This window comes from Macrobrachium nipponense, chromosome 6, assembly GCF_015104395.2.
Source record: "Macrobrachium nipponense isolate FS-2020 chromosome 6, ASM1510439v2, whole genome shotgun sequence".
NCBI classification, from domain to species: Eukaryota; Metazoa; Arthropoda; class Malacostraca; order Decapoda; family Palaemonidae; genus Macrobrachium; species Macrobrachium nipponense.
Window position 1 is genome coordinate 85829747 of NC_061108.1, and position 25000 is coordinate 85854746.

Here is a 25000-nt window from a genome sequence, read left to right on the forward strand (position 1 = left end):
ATATATATATATATATATATATATATATATATATATATATATACATACATATGTATAATTATATGTATATAAACTTCTCTCTTATATAAACTAGTTCATTGTAGTAGGCTTCTGTCTCTTAACATTAGCAGTTATGAGTTAGACCACTGACATATGGTCTCTTATTTCTTATTTCTTTTTATGAGTCGTACGTTAACATTGAACTTCCACTATCACAAATAAACCCTGATCCCCTTTTTTGCCGAGAGCGACCTGATCTGCTGAGGAGCACCTCCAATATGCAGTAAATGTGGCTCACTGACGAACGTCTCAGTTCCGTAGATATTTCAATCCTCACTATTACTTTATTGAACACTCCCCTTGAGGATGTGAAATTAGAACCTCAACGGTTCAAGTGAAATGTGAATTATTCCTATACTACTGCAGTTCATCTTGCACTCTGACATTTTATTCATAGTTATGCCTGTTTATCTATTCACATATTGATGTATCTTCTTTCTCTATTTCCTATTATCTTCTCCAGTTTCATTCAAATGAACACCATATTATTTGAAAACTAGAATTTCAAGTATGTGGCCCTGCAAGGTTGCTCGATATGAAGTTTTCTGTGTCTGAGTACAGTGATAGGATTGAGTCACTCCCAATTGCGTCTGAGTTCAGTGATGCATTGGATTAGGTCACTCCCAGTAGTGTATGAGTTCAGTGATAGGACTGGGTCAATCCCATTTGTGTCTGAGTTCAGTAATAAAACTGGGTCATTTCCAATTGCATCTGAGTTCAGTTTTAGGATTGGCTCACTCCCAATTGCGTCTGAGTTCAGTGATACAACTGGGTCCTTCCCTATTGTGTCTGAGTTAAATGATAGAATTGGGTCACTCCCAATTGTGACTGAGGTCAGTGATATGATGGGTCATTCACAATTGTGTCTGAATTCAGTAACTAGATTGGGTCACTCCTATTGCATATGAGTTCGATGATAGGATTGGGTCCCAATTGCAAATGAGTTCGGTGACAGGATTAGGTCACTCCCAATTACGTCTGAGTTCAATAATAGGATTGGGTCATTCCCAATTGTGTATTAGTTCGATGATAGCATTGGGTCACTCCCAATTGCATATGAGTTCGGTGATAGGATTGGTCACTTCCAATTGTGTCTGAGTTCAGGGATACATAGGATTGGGTCACCCAAAATTGTGCCTGAGTTCAGTAATAAGATTGGGTCACTCCCATTGCGTCTGAGTTCAGTGATAGGATTAGGTAATTCCTAATTGCATCTGAGTTCAGTAATAGGATTTGGTAATTCCCAATTGTGTCTGAATTCAGTGATAGGCCTGGGTCATTCCCAATTGCATCGAGTTCAGTAATAGGATTGGGTCACTCCAAAAGGAAGTTTTTATCAGTTTGTGTGCTTACTGGTCATTGGGTAGCTTTCTAATAGTAAACATGATGGCATTTCTCTGTGGGAAAAATTTAAAGCATAAAGAGGAACTAGGTAGATAAGTTTCTTGCCTGAATTCAGCAAACCTGGTACTTGATTTGACAACTGTCTTTATTATTCGTGTCTCTAATGATTAACAGAGTTTAACTTCGCGTAGTACTATATCAAGATCTACAAGACTTACCAAATCTACTCCATATTGGAATTTTCTGGTGAAGATTATACGTATCTGGTGTTTTGATATAAGATTCTATAGTCACTGTAGATGCCGCTATATAAAAATCTACATTTCATTACATAGCCAGGTTCTTATAGCAAATTCACAAAGAATAGTACATGAATTAATTATAAAAGTTTGCCATCCCAAGGAAATATTTTCTTTTAATAACATGGGCAGAATACAGCTATATTTAGAAACGTCCATAATGTACTGTAGATCTAATACTATTATGAATACAACTGATCTTATTTCAAACTTCCGCACACAGATCATCATGTCGGCTAATATAGGACTTGCTTGTATTGTAGCTAGTAGCTGCAAGTTCTATATTACTCGAGATGATGATATGTGAAGGGTAGCTCAATATAAGATAAAAGAAATTCATAAGATTGTTATTAGATACATAATTGCTTATGGGTATTATATATTATATATATATATATATATATATATATATAATATATATATATATATGTGCATATATATACACACACACACGCAGATATATATATATATATATATATATATATATATATATATGTGTATATATGTATATATATATATATATATATATATATATATATATATATATGTGTGTGTGTGTGTGTGTGTGTGTGTGTATCTATATATGTATATGTATATATATATATATATATATATATATATATATATCTATATATATATATATACTATTCTATATCATATATATATTGTATATGTGTGTGTGTGTGTGTGTGTGTGTTCATTTTAGGATATCTTCTTGATAGTGACTTAAGTATTTTTCTGATATAATTCTTATTCTGACTGAGTTTAATATTACTACCTCCTTAGCTTATAGAATTTGTAAAACTAATAACCATATATTCATTTGGTTTAAAGTTATGCATAGAATCAGTCAATTTATCGGAAATTATGCGCTGTTCAGAAATGCAATTAATTTCTTCTCCCATCCTAACGCGGTGTCATTCCTTGCGAAAGAGGAAAGGAAAAGTTCAGAGTTAAATAGAGCGTATGGTTTCTTCTATTTTTAGTCCTAAAACTTCGACTTCTCTTATCCTTTATACTTTTTTTCTTGCAAAAGATGAATCACCAAGAGGACTGAAAATGAAGGCACCAAGATTTCCTCGGGGTCTCGAGAATTTTTGCCTCCAAAGTTGAACGACCTTTGCCAGAATGAAGATGACTAAGGACGGGAAGGAAGGTTGTGAATCTAGATTGTGAACTACCACTGTTGTGTCAGTACCCTCACCCACGTTATGCTAAAGCACCAGTGATTTTAACGTCGTCTACGAAATTCATATCGAAGTTTCATTGCAATAATATTCAAACTATGTCATTATGATTTATAATTTCCACTTTTTACGTGCATGAAATCAATGTTTTCCAACTTACATTAGTAATGTATGTTTGCATGTTAATAAGTATGTGGGATGCTTAGACGTGTAATATCATACCTACATGGGCTTGGTTGGGGAACAGTCTAGTTATAAAACTGATGATATAACATGTAGTCCTCTTGAATATTGATATGGCATATGCTCTGATAACTCTTTTTAAAGTTTCGGCATCAAATCCCACAGAAGAGGATTCATTTTAAACTGAAATTATCAATTGCAAAATAATTAAGCATATAATTTCTCTGGTGCCGTGGGATGTAATGTACACATACTTTAATATTTTCAGTAGTGTTTCATAAGTGTTCATGTCATTATATTACCATTCATAGGAAAGTGTTGAACTTACTCTTTTCTTAAATAAAATGGTGAGGTGTCCATCATGGGAAGACTTTATTTCAAATAAATTTCAGTAAAGACTAGATATTGATGGATAAAGAGACGAGTAGAAATAGTAGGCGCGTTTGAGTGCTGAATTTACTTGAAAATTTATAGTTCTGCACTTGGTGATGATGGTAGACACCCAGAGGATGACAATTTAGGAATATGCTGGTGCTCTTTATCTGAAATATTGCCGTCCCAGTATGCAGGCTTTTTGTACAACAAACACAGGCTGGTACTGCAGCTAATAACGCACATTTAAAGGCTAGTCGACAGAACTGATGAAGAAAGGGAAGAACTAGCCTAAGTAATATTCTAGCTCACTTTATGATGGTGCTATCAGCCAGTAGGTGACTTGGGTAGCAAGGAACTTTAGGAGGGACTGGCCCCTAAGGGGAAAAAATGCATCCTGGACCTGTGGTGGTATGGGTTACTTTTAGGTTAAGTGCCCCAGAAAGGGAACAAAGAATGTTTTTTTCTGCTAGAGCCAAGGCTACATCACTAATGAGTTTGCAAACACTACAAAAAGTGAACTTCTGCCCCCAGCTTGGGGCTACATGAGCAGTAATCCTAAAATGGCAGGTGCCAGAGTGATGGGATAAGGAGGACTGAGAGCCAACCTAGCTCCCAGGCTGGTAGGTGAGGCTGTGCCAAAGACTGAGCACAACATTAACCTAGGCAAGGAAGCATTGCCTCAACATGGGCCAGAGGAAGTATTCCCCCTATGATAGCTCTCAGTTTTCAGAAATGTGGACATATGGGAGGATGTAAAGCAAGTAAGATGCATGGAACAGCCTCCAATGCTTACTCCCACCTGGCACAATGGGCATATTGTTTATCCAGATTCAAGTGGGACAAGAAGAGGTAGTCACTTTCTTACATACAGGCATGCATCTCCCTGTGAAAGGGGTACCAATCCTCTGTGGATGAGTAGAGTCAAGGAGAAACTAACACTCACCACCCCATGGGGACACATACTACATTAAGAGCAACGGCAGTTACCCCCATTTAAGGTAGGATCCAGAACAATTGTTCAAAACCTTTTTCGTTACTCCCCTAGGAATCGAGGGCACTTGGTGTATTCTGGTATAACCTTCTTTAAGACTTTTGGGAATAATATCCAGGGGCCAGCTTGATCCCCATAAAAAGATACACAGGTGAGCCTGTGGTCATCTTGGTATGTCTTAATAAAAATAATCACAGGGCAATCTTAGCTATCCCGGGGGTAGTCCCTGTGAAGATAATGGCGAGTTTGCTTGATACACTCACAAGGCCCTACACAAAGGAATCCTATGGGTTGTCAAGACATATGCCAGGTTGTAAGATTACCTCTTAAGGGGACTGATTATTTGTGCAATGAACATGAGGATTTATAAACCAGTTGTCAATGTAACAAATAGTGTAATATAATTTGGAGGAAATTGCTTTCGGATTTGAAGGGCTGCAAGCTAGCAGAGACCCTAGCAGCTGTCATCCTTCCATATTAAACGCAGGAAGTAAGCAAGAGCTGCTAGTGCAGACTTGTACTCACACCCCAGATGAATAATAAGTGGAAGTAAAGGAAATTGCACAAGTCTACGCTGATATCATTGCAATTATTGATGAGCTCCTAGCGAGGATTAATCAATTCCCATTCCAAACTGACACAAGCGACTATGCTACTTGTCAGGATCCATTATAGTAAGCTTTTTTCGTTACAAGATCTAAAAAAGTTTCTAGTTCAGGAGGTCAGTCATTTTTACAGAGTAATGATATGTCTTTTTATCCACCATTAAGGATGGGGGTTTACATATTATAATCACAGGGAGGATGGCTAAAGAGCATAATATGACTTTGATTAAAGTGCTAAAAAAGTTAAAGTACAATGGAATGAAACTTTCTTTATAAAGGTTCCACGGCCATATAACAACCCTTGAGGGGAATTCATCCTTGTCCAGATAAAATAGAAACCGTGAGGGCTTTCACGCAGTCCACCACAGGGAAGGGAATGCCTGGTTTGTTTGGGTCTTTCTGGGTATTATAAAACAATCATACGCTATTTCCGTCCGTAGGATAGGTATAAGGAAAAAAGGCGATTGAATATTATCAATATTCAGAACATGAAACATATTCATATGGAACAAGCAAACAGGGGTCATTGAATTGATATTCAACCTTCCAAAGAATATGGTATTAATTTGAAAGAGGTAACAGGAGGCAATAGGAAATGCAGAAAGAAAAGATAAGTTATTGGAAAAAATTATCAAATAAAAAAAAATTGATAAAAATGTAGATAGACTATGAAAATCCAAGAAGTATTTAAGGAAGTAGGACGTTGTATTTTCACTTTAACTTTTGAGGTTTCAGTTGCACAACATACTCAGACAGAGTGTTCCACAGGGTAATGGTGTGAAGAAAAAAGGAGCTTGGAACTGAGGAATTCAAAAGCGAGTTACCTATACTGCACATTGGTGATACTGTTCAGTAAATCTCTTAAAATACAACATAAGATAAACTGACAAACAAGAGACCAAGCGTCGATGGTCCAAGTTATAACTGCTAATGTTAAGAAATAGAAACCCACCACCACGAAACACTGTTTAAAAGAGAAAAATCTCAGGGTAAGTTTCATTCTAATATACGAAGTTGAAAAAAAATGAGTAGGATATATCGTTGAAATTGGAAGGCTGATGTTTAACTGGATGGTCATCGAAATTTGATCACTTGTTTACAAATATAAAGAAGCAGAAAACTATTAATGACGACGCAGTTATGCGCTACTCAGAAAAATTGAAAACAAAGACAACTGACCAGAAAACATCTCGAATAAGTAGACATATCTCTAGAGAAATAAGGGTTCTAGACATCAGGTTACCATCTCTAGTAAAACCAAAACATTTTCGCAACGCTTCTCAGGAGGGAAAAATCTTCAATTTCTTCACTCACTAAATAGAGGTCTGAACTTTCATGTTCGAGTAGTATTTGTTCTCTTCGTAGTTTCATTATGCCTCAGGAATAGTTTATTATCATTATTACAATTATTATTATCATAACTATACAGGATAAATTATAAGTTTGAAATAATCTTAAAAAATAGAGGAACTCACAGGAAATTTCTCTTTTAAGATTCATCATAATAATCATTATTACAATGAAATATCCAAGCATTCAGTAAAGCAACGAATCACTAATAAAAGATAAAAAAGTAAAACAACGAATTGGTTTTATAAGACAATTATCAGAATAGAATTATATTGTGATAGCTTTGGTCCACCGAAATTTTGATTACATTGTTATAATATTGTATCCTACATTCATGTTAAGGGCGTGTTCCACAAGATATTTTTAGACTTATGGTTTTTCACTCTGCTTTTTTCCATGGTTGATATTTTGCTGTCATCGCAATTCGTAACTTTTAGTTTATCGTTACTCGAAATTGTTTTCAACATAGCTTTGTAATATTATCAATTTTCTGCATGATCACAAACCAATATGAAGAGCTTACGTCTTTCTAGATTCTTTATCACATTTCTCATCGACTCCTCTGGGTATATAAGGGCTCTGGTATTTCAATTCATTCTTTTTCATACTTTCAGTCCGAAATTCTTCCACATCGGAATTTCTCAGCGCCCCTGAGTTTTCCCGCTCTATCCCAAACCTTCAATTCCATCATGGTTGTTCGACGCTCGCTCTCTCTCTCTTTTTATTTTTTTTTCCAGGCTCCCACGATTCACACAAGAGGAATTTATCCTTCATGTTTTCTAAACACTCGCCGGATTTCGACATCCATAATTTTTTTTTTCAGTAATTATTCGAAGCTATTCTTTCTGAAAATCAGTAACGTTCTCTTCAAGATTCTTCACAAAATGCTGCAGCACATCTGTTTTATAGTAACACATAGGTGTACACACACATTATATATATATATATATATATATATATATATATATATATATATATATATATATATATATATATATATATATATATATATACAGCCAGCCAATGAAAAGTCGAGCACCCTCCGGGTCCTGCAGGAGCATCCGTGAGCGCCCGCACGACCATGATATATAGCGAAGACTCACCACTAAGATTCAGTCCTCCAGCAACCATCGCTGTGACCATGCCCTGGCAGATCTGGGCGAAACGTCAGAGAGAGAGAGAGAGAGAGAGAGAGAGAGAGAGAGAGAGAGAGAGAGACAAAACTTGTAACAGTAATATATGCATATAGCAGTAATAAAGATAATTCAATTTGACTACACTAAATTTGACGATCCCCTTTGGCACGTTGCTTGCCAGTTTCAGGAACATTGAGAAATCCTTAATAAGGAAAATAGAGAAGACTCTATACAAAATTAATGGAGCTGATGCAGCAATCCTTTTCAACAAGACTTGTTTAAAAGAGGGTCTACTCCCAAGATATATATAATATACATATATACATATATATATATATATATATATATATATATATATATATATATATATATGTGTGTGTGTATATATATATATATATATATATATATGATTATATATATATATATATGTATGTATATATTATATATATAGATATATATATATATATATATATATATATATATATATATATATATATATATATATAAGGAGGTTTGACGAAGGAAAACATTATTTTTGACCAAGGCAGACCTGGGTCACTCATGGAGGACTATTCACCACCTGTACAGGTTGGGTGCGACTCTCGAAATAATTATCAAGAAGTCTAAATAGACCAAAAACGCCCAAAGGGCTCTCTCACAGGCTAAAAGCATGTATATAGAGAGAAGTGACTTTGAATTTCAGGTCTGCCTAATCAAAAACAACCATTCCAATGTCAAACCTCCCCACTACATGCAAGGAGAGCCGTTCCAAGAAAGAAGAAGAACAGCGCAATCCATCCATCAACTGTTTCCATCCATCGTTACCATGTTCACTATTGAGTTAATATAGTGGTTATCGAATTGTGTGAAATGTAAAAGGAAAGAAAACCATGAAGGGTGGGGGTCTGAGTGACCCAGGTCTGCCTTGGTCAAAAATAATGTTTTCCTTCGTCAAACCTCCTTCTTTGACCGAAGGGCAGACCTGGGTCACTCATGGAGTATTTACCAAGTCTCATAAAAAAGGGAATTTTATGACAAGGGAAAGGAGGGAAGGGAAAGGAAACAGCTGATGGAAGAGGGATACACCTGAGGTAATATCATTGGAAATTGTGAATTAATGAGAACTATTCATTATTACTATAATTAAATATAAGTATTCTGAATCTTGACTCTGTTAAGAATTGAATAAATTAAATGCAGTAAACAAGTAGTTATTTACTCAAAAACCCTTAACCAAATCATAATCCACAAAACTCAAAAATTAATAAAGGCAGACCTAAAAAGATAGATATCGGTACTAGAAAAAATGAAATAAAGTATACATATACTTAATATGTATACTTTATCCAGTTTGATACCATGACACAACCCCATTATGTTGTTAACACAGATATAAATTGTAATCTAAATATATACTTATAATGAAATATATATTAGACAATATGAAATAGTACCTTATGTACAAATAGATAACAAATGACGTATATAAAACCAATTAATTAGATTTGTGAAGATATGCTTCCAGATTCAGAACCCAGCACGATAAAGAACGAAGAAATAATAGACATCTCCTTCAAATAATGTTTCTGAAAACGTTATAGAAAACCATCCAACAAGATCACAAATTCTTTTGCTATTCATACCTTTTAGGAAAGCAAAAGAAGTTACGACTTTTCTCAAATCGTGAGTTCTGGGAAAGGAACCTGGATCAGCCCAACGAATAAATTGACGCATAAATAGTCTCAACTTATTAATTGATATGTCAGAAAGGTTTTCTGGGTGTACAAAATATTTTTCGAAAATTTTGTATTGCAAGTCTAAACAAGGTACTTCTCCAACTTATGCACTGGACATAAAGGATGACGACCTCCTTAATCATCCTTAAGTCTAGTGATAAAAAATCAGTTCACGTTCTAGAATTAGGACGTTCATTCTTGGCCAAAACATTTTGGATCAGGAAACAGTCTGACCCTCTCTGAAGAAAAATCAAGAAATTCATATGAGCTCAGTAGTAAATGAGATTAGAAACAATGTAATATATAAACTCTTTAACACAAGGGTTCTCTTGGAACCTTGAAGACAATGCAAAGTTTAAAAACCTTATCTGAAGACAAAGAAACTTTGTACAAGGAATCATGGGTTTGATGTTAAAAAAGCGCTTTCATAAATTCTGGAAATGGATGAACCGATACATCAATGTTGAAAGCAAGCTTAAGAGGATCAGATAATGCAGGCTTATAAGTTGAAATTGTGGTAGGAGATAAATGTCCGTCATTAAAAAGATTTCTCAGGAATGCTAAAATAGTTTCCACTGAAATCTTACTAATATTATTAGATCTAATAAAATGACAAAAAGAGTTCCACACAGTCTGATATTGTCTATTGGTAGAAGTTCTTAAGGATTTAAATAAAATTCTTGCTGAATCACTAGAGTATAACTTGTTATGAATCTTAATCATAAACTCCAGCAAGCTAGTTGGAGGAGAATCTTTGAGGCATAAAACAGCAACGATTCCTCCCAACTAGTTGCGAGAGTACTGGATTTAGGATTATGAGTCTTTCTTTTTGCCCTTGCTGGCAATAGAGGGAACCATGGCTGGGCAGTCCACAATGGGGCTATCAGCTTTGCTTTTCCTCTGAAGTTTTCCAAATAACTGAGCACTCTGAGGATCATCTTTGTTGGAAGAAACAGGTAAATTACTTGCCACCTGTTCCAGTCCATGTGAGGGTGTCGATCTCCACTGCTAGGAGGTCGATCACTGGAGAAACGAAGTGAGGTAACTGGGAATTCTCTCTCGTGCCAAAAGATCTAATTGGGGCATCTCCAACTGGGAGCAAACATAGTGGAAGGATGTCTCATCCAGAGACCACTCCGATGGTATTAGATGGCTTCTGGATAACGCACCTGAAATAACATTTCTCACCCCTGCCACGTGAAACGCTGTCATTGTTAGGTTTCTCCTCTGAAGAAACCTCAGAATAGAGTGTCCACTCACTAAGAGGCTTTGATTTCCCGGACCCCTTCCTGTTCAGACACGCCACTGCTGTTGCGCTGTCTGAGTGTAATCTGAAGTGGATCCCTGGCTGGAGATTCAGCTTCTTGATGGCAATATACACGACGGGTACTCTAAAATATTTATATGGCAAGTTGAGAGAGGATGAGACCATGCACCCTGAAACATCTGCCCTGCAGATGTGTGAATCCCCTAAGCCACTGTCTGGGCGAGGTATCTGTGTACACATCCAGGGACTGGGTGGAGGTGGACAGAAAGGAATCACTGCCGAGAAATCTCTGGATGCATCCATCTTTCTAAAGCCTTCTTGATGAAAAGGAGGGTGAATGAAACATAACTGGATTCCTTTGCTTTCTGTTGGTCACTTCGTGATAAACAGGGTGATTCGGGCCCTTTAAAATGGCGTTTTTGCCCCACAGGGTCGACTATTGATGCAAATTGGAGCCTCCCCAACATCTGCGCTCCCACTTGCCCCGACAAGACCACTGATGTTTTGCTTCAAAAACATAACGAAAGGGTCCGAGATAGAAGGGAAATGACCTTAGTCTCCTCAGCAGATACAGGGTACCAGTAAGTGGTGTCCCAACCCTCCCCCAGCCTCCAATGAAAGTTCTGTTTCCAGAGTTTAATCTTGGATTTCTTCAAGGTCGATAAGAAAAAACCCCAAAACCCCACCTCAGGACCAGGGTCCTGTTAAAAACAATCCTTGTTGCCTTTAAAACAACTCACTCCCGAATTACGCCATATCAGCAGTCGTCCAGGTATATCAATACCTGGATACCTTTCTGCCTGAGTTCCCTCAGAATTGGACAGCAGATCGGGTAGGTTCCGAGATGCATCAACTTCAAGAACCACCTCACGGCAGAGAAGAAGCCCTTGAGGAAGCCACATCCTGTGCAATTGCAGATAAAGACTCCTCTTCTTGGTCGTCCATTATCTGCTATAGAGGACACGCGTCAAAGGAAAGTCTTCAGGAGTAGTTCAGGAAAACAAGACTAAACCTAAAAAATCAACATTTTGAGCAAAGACAAAGAAATTACCGACCCTGGATTGAGATCCAGCAGGAAGAGTCAAATCCAGGCGCAGTATGTGTCTTAAATTCTGATGAACATCATGAACAGTTTTTCCCCAACTCATAAAATTCAGGCAGTAAGCGCCTTAAAGGCGATGATGGCGTCTTCGGTTTGGGCCCAAATTACGGGCCTTGTCCCATAGTCCATCACAGTTGCCACAAATTGCATCCATGCACGAGTCGTGGGTTATGTCCTCTGTTGCGTGATTGCATTCACGCAGGGCATTCTCTAAGAAGAAGATTTCCTATTGAGTTTAAATCATCAAAAAAAAAAATCCTTTGCCGCCCAAGGGTGGCATCCCACTTTAGGGCGGCACACCTTAAGCGGCAACGCAGCAACAAGCATTATTGTCAATTATAGCCCCGCTGCCGCAACCAGCAGCAAAATGTAACTAGGGCATCACCTAGAGCTGCTATGGAAAGGGGGAGGGGGGGCGGCAGGGTATATGTAATCAGGTATTCAATCCCTTCAAAGTCCTCCCGCTGCAATCGCGGCAACTGCAGCAAAATGCAATCAGTATAATCCTGCAGCTACTATGAAAAAAGGGGGCGGGGGCGGCAGGTAAGGCTGATAAATGGACTAAAGCAATATAAATTGTAGAAAGGGAATGAATAAAAAACATAAAAGAAAAATATACACACACCAGGCGTCATTAACGCCAACGCGGCTGACATTAGCAATCTGAATGTCTGCCGCGTTGCTGAAAACCATTCATGAAATAGTATGGCCGCCCAAGTAAATCACCCTCAAATCAAAGGAAGCGGTCCTGTCACCTTCATCCACCTATCCTGAACAGATACCTGGTTCAGGATAGAAGAGGTATATCACCAACGCGGCAGACATTAGCAATCTGAATATCTGCCGCGTGCTAAAAACCATTCATGAAATAGTATGCGCTCAAGTAAATACACCCTCAAGTCGAAGGAGGCGGTCCTGCTGCCTTCTTCCACCTATCCTGAACAGATACCTGGTTCAGGGATAGATCAGGTATCGCCAACGCGGCTGATATTAGCAATCTGAATGTCTGCCGCGTACTAAAACCATTCATAAAATAGTATGCCGCTCAAGTAAGTAGTACACCTTCAACTCGAAGGAAGCGGTCCTGCCGCTTCATCCACCTATCCTGAACAGAATCTTGGGTTCAGGTATAGAATAGGAATCGCCAACGCGGCAGACATTAGCAATCTGAATGTCTCCCCGCGTTGCTAAAAACCAATCATGAAATGTATGCCGCTCATAAAATCCACCCTTAATTCAAAGGAAGCGGTCCTCCGCCGCCTTCTTCCACCCTATCCTGAACAGATACCTGGTTCAGGTAGAAGAGGTATATCGTACTGCACCCTCCGTGAGACAGCGCTGCCGCGAAGGACGAGATAACTCACGGGTTCTCCTACTCACCATCAAAGGCTGATAGGGGGAGAACCAAGAAAGGTACCCCAAAACACCCCTGGCCGAAGACCGAGAGGGGAGGGCTACCAGCTGGGGAGCACACCTCATGGAAGGGGAGGGCGGGGGTGTGGGGGATGGTACCTAACCATAGCCTACCCTCTGCATGAAGGGATAAAATACATATCCCGCAAAGTATTTCACACACATATATATCAAAACTGACCCCGGTCAGTCTTAGAAAGGTAAAAACATGAATAAAAAAAAACACACAACAAATAATATTAAAGCTATAGGCTAACTTACTTAGAACATAGGAATATAAGCGAACCCCCCTATTTCATTATGACTGACAACAAATATGGCCGTCGCTGGTCAGGATGAGTACACAGTCTTGACAAGCCCATTAACAACGAAATACGTATGTATTTGGCAAAAGGAAAACACCAAAATGAACTATGGGCTATAAGGAATGACTTAATGATTAAAAAACATCACATTAGGATGAGGATAATAATCCCAAAATACGGAAATAAATGAGAGTCACACAAAAGGTAAACACCTGTCAAGGCGAAATAGGTGAACATGGTAACGATGGATGGAAACAGTTGATGGATGGATTGCGCTGTTCTTCTTCTTTCTTGGAACGGCTCTCCTTGCATGTAGTGGGGAGGTTTGACATTGGAATGGTTGTTTTTGATTAGGCAGACCTGAAATTCAAAGTCACTTCTCTCTATATACATGCTTTTAGCCTGTGAGAGAGCCCTTTGGGCGTTTTTGGTCTATTTAGACTTCTTGATAATTATTTCGAGAGTCGCACCAACCTGTACAGGTGGTGAATAGTCCTCCATGAGTGACCCAGGTCTGCCCTTCGGTCAAAAATATATATATATATATATATATATAATATATATATATATTATATATATATATATATATATATGTGTGTGTGTGTGTGTGTGTGAGTGTGTGTGCACATGTATAGTATAATATATTTTATATTTTATTATTATATATTATATATTATCTATATACTATATATATATAATATCTATATATATGTATATAATATGTGTATATTATATATAATATGTGTATATATATTAATATATATATAATATATATATATATATATATATATATATATATAATATATATATAATATATGTAAAATATAAACGCGTGCAATACGCCTTTATTCCCTTGACCTGCCAGATGGGTGAAGACTTCAGGTTCACACCAAGTCACCAGGGATATCCCCAGCCAATGCTGATGCCCGTTCACAGATTGGTGGACGGTAGGTTGGGTCAGACAATAAATCTATAAGTGACCTTGGGGTGATATGTATGTAGTATGTATATATATATATATATATATATATATCTATATATATATATATATATATATATATATATATTCCGGGCAAAATTTATACCTAATTATCATTGAAAATCTTGTCTGCCTCGGCATTATTCACGTTATATTGGTATTTCTAAATTCACATGTAATTTACGTGGCTGGAGGGAAACGTATGAATCTACTTATTTTCTTTAAAGAACTTAAAACGGTCATACCACTTCACTTAAATATTACAGTAGGTTACTGCTGCAAAACATGTTATATCCAAAACACAAATAACAGCTGGCAGACGGGACAGGTCAGTAGACATAAATAAGCCACTGCGGAAGTGGTTTGCTGGAATAAGTTCCCCCCAGTACATATTATAGCATCATAATTAAGTAATTTGGGATTGTTTCAGCAAATGTTTATGATGTTAGTGTTTTCTCTTAATACAGAAATGGTGACCTCGTTTCCTTTGACCTTTGTAAAATTTAAGTCGATGTTTTTTCTCGGGATGTAATTCAAATTCTTCTTCATTTTTCATCAACGAAGCATTTAGAAAGCCTTCAAATCCAACCCATCCTTATGCAAATGGTTGGATTTATATAGATTTTCTTTCAACTTCTCTCTGGATGATAGTTCTGAATTTTGCCCAATCTTATGGTGTGTCACTGGCACTGATAGTATTTTTTTTTTCTGAATTGTGGAGAAGAAACCTAATTTGTTTTACTACTTCATAACAAATAGCATTAACGTCTCTCCATCTAAGCTTTGTTTGTTAGTTATGAAATCGAAAAATTATAACCTTTCAAAACTTAATTGGTTTGATTTTCCATTCACATTCTTAATATGAAACTTCCAGCCGGTTCTGTGATTTCTAAAAATTTTTATCTTGCTTCTTATTAAGAGTCAAATTGATCATTACCTAAATTACAAATTCACTATATATGATAAAACCACATACATGTCGTAGTTCAAAAATTCTAAATTTCTAAAAATTCTAAAAAAAAAAATCTAGGTTTTCTTTTTTTTTCACCCTTGCACGACTCATGACTTCTAAAATCGTTTGCACTAAAGAAACAATACTTGGGAATGAAATTTGGTAACACGAAAGAATCATTATTGAAAATTTCAAATCAGTATACAGATACAGTGACATGTAAATTAGGAGACTAGTTGAAGGTGCTCCGATAGATAGAATCTTAGCCATAGGGGAAATAAGTTCATTTCTCAAAGATTTAAGTAAATTGTTTAAGGATCCGATCACTAGGGATGATTTGCTCAATGATTATCTCTTTGAACCATGGGCATTATCCAGGAAAGCAAGCAGTGGAGTCCTTTCTAATACAGGAAGAAGCAGGGGTCTCAAAAATACTTTTATTTGCGAACTTTGGTGATTGATTTAATATAGCATGAAATTATAAGGATATGTAACGTTCAACGGGACAATAATACAGAAGACGCATCAAAACCAAGTTTTTTTTTTTCTAGTTACATATAGAAAGAAGTAGCTAATCTAGGTAGCTTTCCTTTTTAAGTATGCAATATCTTTTTTTTATGAATTAATGTTATCTGTGTACATATAACTAGCTGAAGTAATAAGCATTCAATTTTACTTTACTCTTTTCTTACTTTTGAGAACTGAAATGTAGAATGAAGATATTACGAAATGTTGCTCTCGAATCCTGCATAACTCTCTAGTGAACATGTCACCGATTTATTGAAAAATCTCAGTCAACAATCATATAATATAATTTCACTATTTTTATTCACAATGAGAATATACCAAGGAAATAAAAGACTACCATATTTCGCAGTGAAACGTTAACTTCCCCCTTGTCCAAATAGATTATCAAGACTGTGTCCTGCGTAAAGTACAACGAATGTTCACAGAAATTAGAAAGAATAAAGGAAAGCAAAAGTAAAATTCACTCTCAAAACGTGAGATTCAGCAAATAAACTATAAACGACATAACGCTTCCCGACACTTCCTCCATCTTCCGGCTTGTTTGCACAAACTATTCTCAACTTCATACATTTATCGAGCCCCGGATGTGTTCGAAAGTTGCCAACATCAAACTCCTGACTCGTTGTCATGGGAGCTTGGGACGACCTCGCAAGTGTGGCCTTCCCATGACATCCCGTGTCAGGGATGTTGATCGAAACTGAGTGTTGAAACTCTATCTATATATATATATATATATATATATATATATATATATATATATATATATATATATGAATATATATATACATATATATATGTGTGTGTGTGTGTATGTATGTGTGTATTTATGAATTTTCCGTAATGTTAAAAGTCTCTATTGCCAAGCAATCACTTACTTTATGTTTACCATAAACTGTTTGTTTCTTAATCTTTAAACGTAGTTCCCCTTAATGTGAGCGTAAACTGCGGTAGAATACATCGTAGAATTTTTTATGACGTTATTTTTTATTTTGAATAACATTCTGAGGACATCAAAACAGCTGTAAGCACTTCTGAGTACATATAGTAGTTCCAAAATTCCGGTAATTTTCGACTTTTCTACAAAAATTCTGACTCCATTGTGTTTAAACATAACGGGATTTTGCTTACTCTCCATAGAATAATAATAATAATAATAATAATAATAATAATAATAATAATAATAATAATAATAATAATAATAATAATAATAATAATAATAATAATAATAACGGCTTTAAAAATAAAAGACGCGCAATGTAACGAACCGAGAATTTCTGTCACAAATCAAAAGCTGAATTATGCTTCAGTGTTCACATTTCGCCATCTATCCCTTACAATTGAGAGAGAGAGAGAGAGAGAGAGAGAGAGAGAGAGAGAGAGAGAGAGAGAGAGAGAGAGAGGTATATATAAAGAAGGAGAGGTGCTGTAATGTTATGAACTTCGATTAGGGCAAAATTATTTCTAAATTTTATGCAATTATTCACTGAAGCTGGACCTAAAATGGGTCATGACCCTTTTTTTTAAAGGCAAGGTCATCTTTAGTTTTTTTGATACTGTTAATTGACTTCAGTAGACTCCAACATGAAAATTTCAGATAAGCCGCTAAGCAGCAGTTGATCATCTTTTGTAATGGCATTTAGCCTTGTGGAATACTTTTCGTTGAAGGTTTTGACTCTTTCTAAATGGCTGATGTAGTTTTTATGAGGAAAATATTTTTAACATTAAAAATGGAGTATTAACCAAAACCTGGAAGCTAAATCATCTTACAGAGAAAATGCTAAAAAAAAAATGAATGGTCAGTGCATTTATATAGAAAGATTTGTCATTTTGGTTTAACCTAACACCCAACCCCCCACACAAAAAAAAGTAAGGACGTGAGAGAAAGACCTCCAAATGATGATACTATGAGCATAGATAATCCCCATCAAATTCATAACATTCCTTCTTACAGCCCTCCGAATCTCCCCTCATAGCTAATTTGTAATGCATAGTAATACATACCTCAGTACCATCACAATAGCCCTCCACAATGAGAGAGAGAGAGAGAGAGAGAGAGAGAGAGAGAGAGAGAGAGAATATTCCTAGCTAACAAAGTTATAAAAAATTACTAAAAAAACAAGCACATCATACATAAAGAAAAATCTTTAAAAACAAAGCGAAAATCATATTGCTACTTTTCCTTCTACAGTTGGACATGGATAGCTTTGTACAGGAAAGTTTTGATAAGAAAATAAATATTAACCAAAGAATTCTAAACTAGATCTATCTACTTCAAAGTAAACTTGCAAAGTTTACAAGTTTTCTGGATTCTGGTTCAGCCTAGTTCAGTAAAAGAAGTAATCTTTATTTCAAGACCATAAAAAAAGAATTGAATTATGAACAGCACAATAACTCGCCAGAAAACAAAAACTCCGCCAACATCTTCCAGGTGTCAGCTCCCTTTTCATAACCATTTCCATGTCCAAGTGTAAAATCCTTGCATTCCAGCCCAAGAAGCGTACAAATCTTCTGCAGTCGAGTCCCTTTCAAAAAGTCCAAAGAAACGAAATCTGTCGGACCCACAGTCTCTGTTTACTTTTCCCTCTAGCAATTTGCATACACGGTCAGACAGACAAACACACACCCATATTCCCCAAGCGCCTCTTACCCCGTAGCAGTAATAACAGTCTATATCTTCCTGCTTTCATCGTCATTCAGAACGAGGATGCTGCTTCTACTTCCTTTTCAACACTGATCGCATCCAAAAATAATCAGCTAATTATCACGTAGGAAATATTACCTGTTCTCTCTCTCCTTGAATGGTAGGCGAGACATATATATATATATATATATATATATATATATATATATATATATATATATATATATATATATATATATATATATATATATATATATATATATTCATATATATATATATGTATATATATATATATATATATATATATATATATTCATATATATATATATATATATATATATATATATATATATATATATATATATATATATATATATATATATATATATATATATTTGTGTGTGTGCGTGTCCTTGCTTATTCACCAGTCAAATTTACCAGCAAAATTCCTCTCCTGAAACGTTACCTGGAAGACTTGACGGAGGTAGCAAGTAATAAACACCTAGTTCAATACGATCTATAACTCATTTACTCTATCAGTAATGAATAACGTAATTTGTATATAAAAAATATAAATAAAATAATTTAGTTATAATAATAACTGCGTGAAATTTGATAAACACTCAATTGATAAAAAGAATTGTCACATAACAGTAATAAAAAGAGAAAGAATATTCTAGTTACAAATTTTCCTAAAATTGTCCATTGTTGCCATATTTACAGAACTTCGTAAAAAACCCCGATTTTGTAAAACAAATAGAAAAATTTAGAAATAACCAAATGGAACCCATAATTACTTCTGTGTCCTCTGTCCATCAAAGACTTTCCAAATGTAATACAAAACTTGCTAACAGTTGTTAGGGAACTATCTGTGGCATCCATTTGATTAATTCATTAGATCTAACGGGAAAATTAAACGGCTACCGGTCACTCCTACCTCTCAACTAACAGCCTTTGATATATGTTCTTACATATAAAAGTACATATTGAAACTAAATTAGAGTGTCTCAAAAATGAGTCCTCAGGATGGAATAAATAAAAAGTATGTTTGTGACTGCATGCTCACATTAACTACCAAAATACCTGACTTGCAATTGTTAACCCATTAACACCAGGGATCTCAAATTTATGCATAGAGTAAGTTGACAACCACATTTATTGATGCACAGAATAACCTGAAAAAATAAATTTGATAAATTAAATCCATGAAACTATCCCTAGAAATGGTAAAAACGACCATTGATTAACCTTTCACGATATTTTTGTCAGACATGAAAGTTTTAAGTAGCAATTTTCTATATAAAGATAACTCACAAACAATTCCTTTTATAAACTTCAGTATCCATAATTTCTTAAAACATCCCTCTCAATATCAAGGTCGGTTGTCTCATCACTGTTCCTGCGATCAATATACATTGTTGGTCCTTAATTATTAAATGGAAATTTAAGGTCATTACCATAAAACGCAGGCAATCGTGTTATTTGTCTCATATTCTAAAAATTTATGTCAACTAATAGGAGATGACATTTTTTAACAAAGGTGGTAGGAGGAAAGAATGTCCTAAGAACACTTCATTATCTATAATTCTTCGGTTTTGAATCTTTAAAATCAATTGTTAAAAATATTCAAGGTACTTCATATTTTTGTTTCATTTAAACAATTCTGTAGAAACCAGAACCATTGCTTACAAAGGACAATTTGGAATAAATGTGCTAGGCACTAAATATGGTTGCTTGATTCCTACCTTGTGATTCATGTATTCATCTCTTGTTTCTTCCTCTATATTCAGGCGTGAGAAAATTATCAGGTCATTATTTCTATTACAAATAATATCCTTGGTAAAACCGACCAGTAGATTGTCTGTCTATCTACCTGGAAAACAAGACTATTCATTATTGTAATTTCGAACAATTTTGTTGAGTTGAGATGATGTACTAAGGCGCTGGCTAGAAAAAGATAAGTAGACTTAGAAATGGATAAACATGTCGGATACATTAGCTGTTACTTGTAAAATCAGGTCAGATTAGAGGTGTAATGAAACCTAGCATACTTACAGTAGCACCGTCGACATGAGTGGCACTATTAGCAGCCATAGAAGGGTCAAGTTAGGTGTTCTCTAGGGAGAAAATGAATACGGGAATAATATTCAAACCTCAGGCTGAGGGGGGCATTGTTTGACAAAGTGCACACCGTTGTTATGTGCATACAATGTCATCAGTCACTTGCAAGATGAACCATGAACGAAATCGCCCAGTTTAAGAAAGGACAGAAAGCCCTGGCCCAAGTAACCCTGCCTTGGCTCTGCTATTATGCTGCCTACCTCAGGCAGACTTGCTGTCCATTTATCAATCCATACCCCTACGGAGAGACATGAGCGACAGAAGATCCTTTTTATCAACACTAAGATCCACGAACAATGCCTTGGTCTACGTGGGTAGGAGTAATCAATTCAGTAACGACGAAGCATAATGTTGCGGTGGTGACTGTAAACATACAGAAGAAACTTTAAACAAAATGACGAATGCAGTTGTCAAGTATACTTGAAAAGATGAAAAGGTTGGAAAGGTTGCCAAAGAACTCAATGAAATACTAGAGGAACTTGGAATAACCTAAGTAGTAGATTTATTTGCACAAGCTTCATTATTACTAGATGTGGATGTGGGATATATCATTCAAGAAATACAAACTAAAATGCCGAGTTTTTTGGAACTTCTAGCCAAATTACAAAATCATGTGACACTGGTTTACCCGCCTGCAGGAAAATAACTTGTTATCTATTGTGAATTAACTCAGGTGCTATTTAGACGTGAAGGATGTGGAATCGATATTTTTGTATAAGTGCCAGTGGACTTTGAGCGAGAAACCTTTAAGAAATTACCAAATGCTGATTGTCTACTAGTGGTTCAATAATGAGCCAACGATGTACCTTTATATATTCAGTTACAGGAAGATGTTTAGCCCCCAGATCTTGTTTCTGGCGAATATCCAAATAATGAGAGTAGCGATGAAGGAAACGAATGCAATGGTAGAGTGCGGGGTTTAGTGGAACAAATGAGGATACCTGCAGTTGTAAGCTGCCAACATGTGGAGCATGTATGCGCTATATTATGTGGCAAAAGTTCCATTTAAAGACAGTGACTTATACCAGGCACAAGACACACAAGGTGTCATTCCTAACGACAAATTATACAATACCAAAGGGATAAGCAGCTGGTAAAACACTGAAACATTTCATGTTGGATGGAATATGAGTGATGCTCATATCAACATGATAGTGAGAGAGGGAGTGATAGAGGTAGCCATAGTTGCTGGGTAATATAAGTCCTTTGGTACCAATGGACCCACCGATGTTATATCAACAAAAAAATGAAGAACCTACAGTGGTCCTTTTGACAGAAAACTTATGTACCCTAGGGCTGCCGACTCCCGCCCACGACGACCGCCCAACCTCCACCTCCCAAGCCCTGCTGACGCAAGCACAATTAATTAAAGTGGTATGTACAGGTAAGATAAATCGATAAGGGACAGGATCTGCTCTTAGGTAAATTGGGATGGTTGTCAGTACTGAGTAGGGATACCTTATTAGTATCAGATAATGTCTTGAATCTGTAATTTCCTCTTGGGTCACTGGTCATCGATTTTGTACTATTTTTATTTATTTTCAGTTCCTTTCTACTGATGGTGTCCTTGTCATAACAGTCTTGCCATAAAACTCGAAACTTAGTGGAGGACAGTGACCACATCACTATGAGAATGTAGTCAAAGCTGGTCCAGGAGAAACTGACTTGGCCATACATTTGTAGACTTTGCCCTTGCTTTTTATGATGTCTTTACGTGTATGCTACCGAATTCAGAGCCTCTCTGCATCCACGTTTTTCAGTACTAGCATTAAATATTATATTGCTCTTATTTATTGGGTTCCATGATTAGTATTTAATGACATGAAGGCATTGCATCACCTTTATATGGCGTAAGTTTGGAGGAGTTGTCAAGTTTATTAGTTTATCCATTCCATGACCTCATTCACAGGTCGGGGTAATCTGCCTTAGATATCATTTCAACACTTTTTGGACATACGCAGTTATAAAAAGCTGTATATTGATAACATTTGTAATAAATAGAATTGAGGCCCATTCGATTTGCCGGCCTGATTAATATTTTCGTTGTTTTCAGTTCTTCAATCTTTATATTTCATAGAGATAACACGCAACATTTTAAAAGTATATGGAAAGCCAAAATTTTGTGGGTATACTGTTACGAACTAGATGAATTGTTTTAGTTTATGTTGAGAGGCTTTCATGATTTTCCGAAATATTGAAATACACTCTCATTTTAAGGATGCGAATGATCATTTTCACACTCAATGCAAATTATTAGTATCACGTAATTATTGCCCCTCGATGATAACTGTTTGTAGATTACAGTGAAATGAGAATAACAATATATTCAACTGAAATAAAAAGGTTTTTTTTTATTTGACTGAGTCTATTGCTTTCAAGAAGATTGCCGATGCGTGACTGACGCAACTGGGGACGAAATGCAAAGGTACAGAAGATCTGAGCAGCTTCAGGGTATCATTTCCTTTCATCTCTCATATGCTTCGCTAAATTTGTAACTACGTCCAAAACAACTCTCATGACTCGTTTTTATCATATTTTCTCGATTGCGTAAATATTTAAGTGCATTACAGTGCAAGTGATATTTCATGTTTATCATTTCTGTAACTCAAAAGCTGGATTTATTTCGTGCTATTTCTCTCCCTTTCTCTGTCTCTTTTTAATGACAGACCTTTTATTCGTGTTCATTGGGACATGTGTTCCTCGTCACACTTGCAGATTATGTGCTAAATATTTCTCATCATAAGGTTGCCAGTTCTTATAAATGAATAGGTATTACTTGAACAATATGAATAAGCTAAATTCGCAAGAAACAGAATCCCTGATCCATGCTCATGAAAAGAATTGCAAATGTTGCTCTTTGTATATGAAAAGAAATCTCGGTTAGAATTAAATCAGCAATCTTCATTCTAAGGAATTTGTAATACCACGGAACCTTGAACTATGATTAAAAACTCAATCCACCAAAGCGCTCGTGAATATCTTAGTTTCTTGAATATATATTATATATATATATATATATATATATATATATATATATATATATATATATATATATATATATATATATATATATTTCCCAGATTAGAATGGCATAAATAAATTCCTGCTAAATATTCATATATCTTTACAAGTTTCTAGAGGCTGCTTATATTGTGAAATTCATACATTATAGATATATATATATATATATATATATATGTATTATATATATATATATATATATATATATAATATATATATATATATATATATCTATAAACGTATGAATTTCACAATATATGCAGCCTCTAGAAAACTTGTAAAGATATATGAATATTTAGCAGGAATTTATTTATGCCATTCTAATCTGGAAATGGTAATGGCTATCACATGAATATTAGAATTATAGAAAGTTCTAAAAGCCAAGTAAAGCTAATACAGTAAGCCTAGCGACAGCAGCACTTGGTAAAGGTTTGCATAGAGAGAGAGAGAGAGAGAGAGAGAGAGAGAGAGAGAGAGAGAGAGAGTGGTAGCAGGTATACTTTTGAGTGCCAAAAGACAGTGAAAAAATACTGAAGCAATAAGTTCCGAAAAGTTTTGAAATTAATGGAAGTACAAAGTTTTAGAAGAGAAATGTTTATAAATATACTTAGGAGAGAGATAAGGTTCATGGCAATATTTTATACCTTAGGACAAAATAGGGACAGGAGAAGATTTATGCATAAATAGTGTCAAGAAGAGTAAGGGGGTGTTATAGGTTACTATTAGATATTCAAATCGTAATTGAAAATAATAAGAATAAAGGGTAATATGTGTTAGAGATCTTGGATTCATATTGTTTTTATTAGAATTATGAAAATGTGAAGTTATGATCAAGAAGTTAGGCGGCTTGTAGTTTTACTTGCAAGGAATGAGGATAAACTGCAGGTGATGGTACTAGAACTATTCGAAATTTAAATAGATTAGAAGAGAAAAAACTAAAGCCACGAAAATAAATAGGGATAGAGGAAAGAAGATCTTTCGTAGTAGGGTATTTAGTTTAAATAAATTAATAAATATGTATTTGGTCATTATACTTTGGTAAGAAAAAATCCTATTGCGGATAATTCCTTTACGGTTTGCTTACTTGAAAGCGCTTCTGAAAATTTGAAAATGGTTGTGGTTGTATCTGCTTATGGAGGGAAAACAGCTGTTAGTTTATATTCTCTTTCCTAGTAAATTCGATAAGGTGTGAACTCTAGGCTTTTTCTTTTAGCCATGATGGAAATAGGCAATTCATTTCGTTCACTGACAAATATGATCAAAATTCATAACGTAGGCATAATTTCATTATATCAAGCATACCAATAAACTTAGAGAAAGGGTAAAAAGTAAGAATGAAATATTTCACAAAATAAAATAAAATAATTACAGATATATACACGTTTTTATTTCGATCATAACTCGC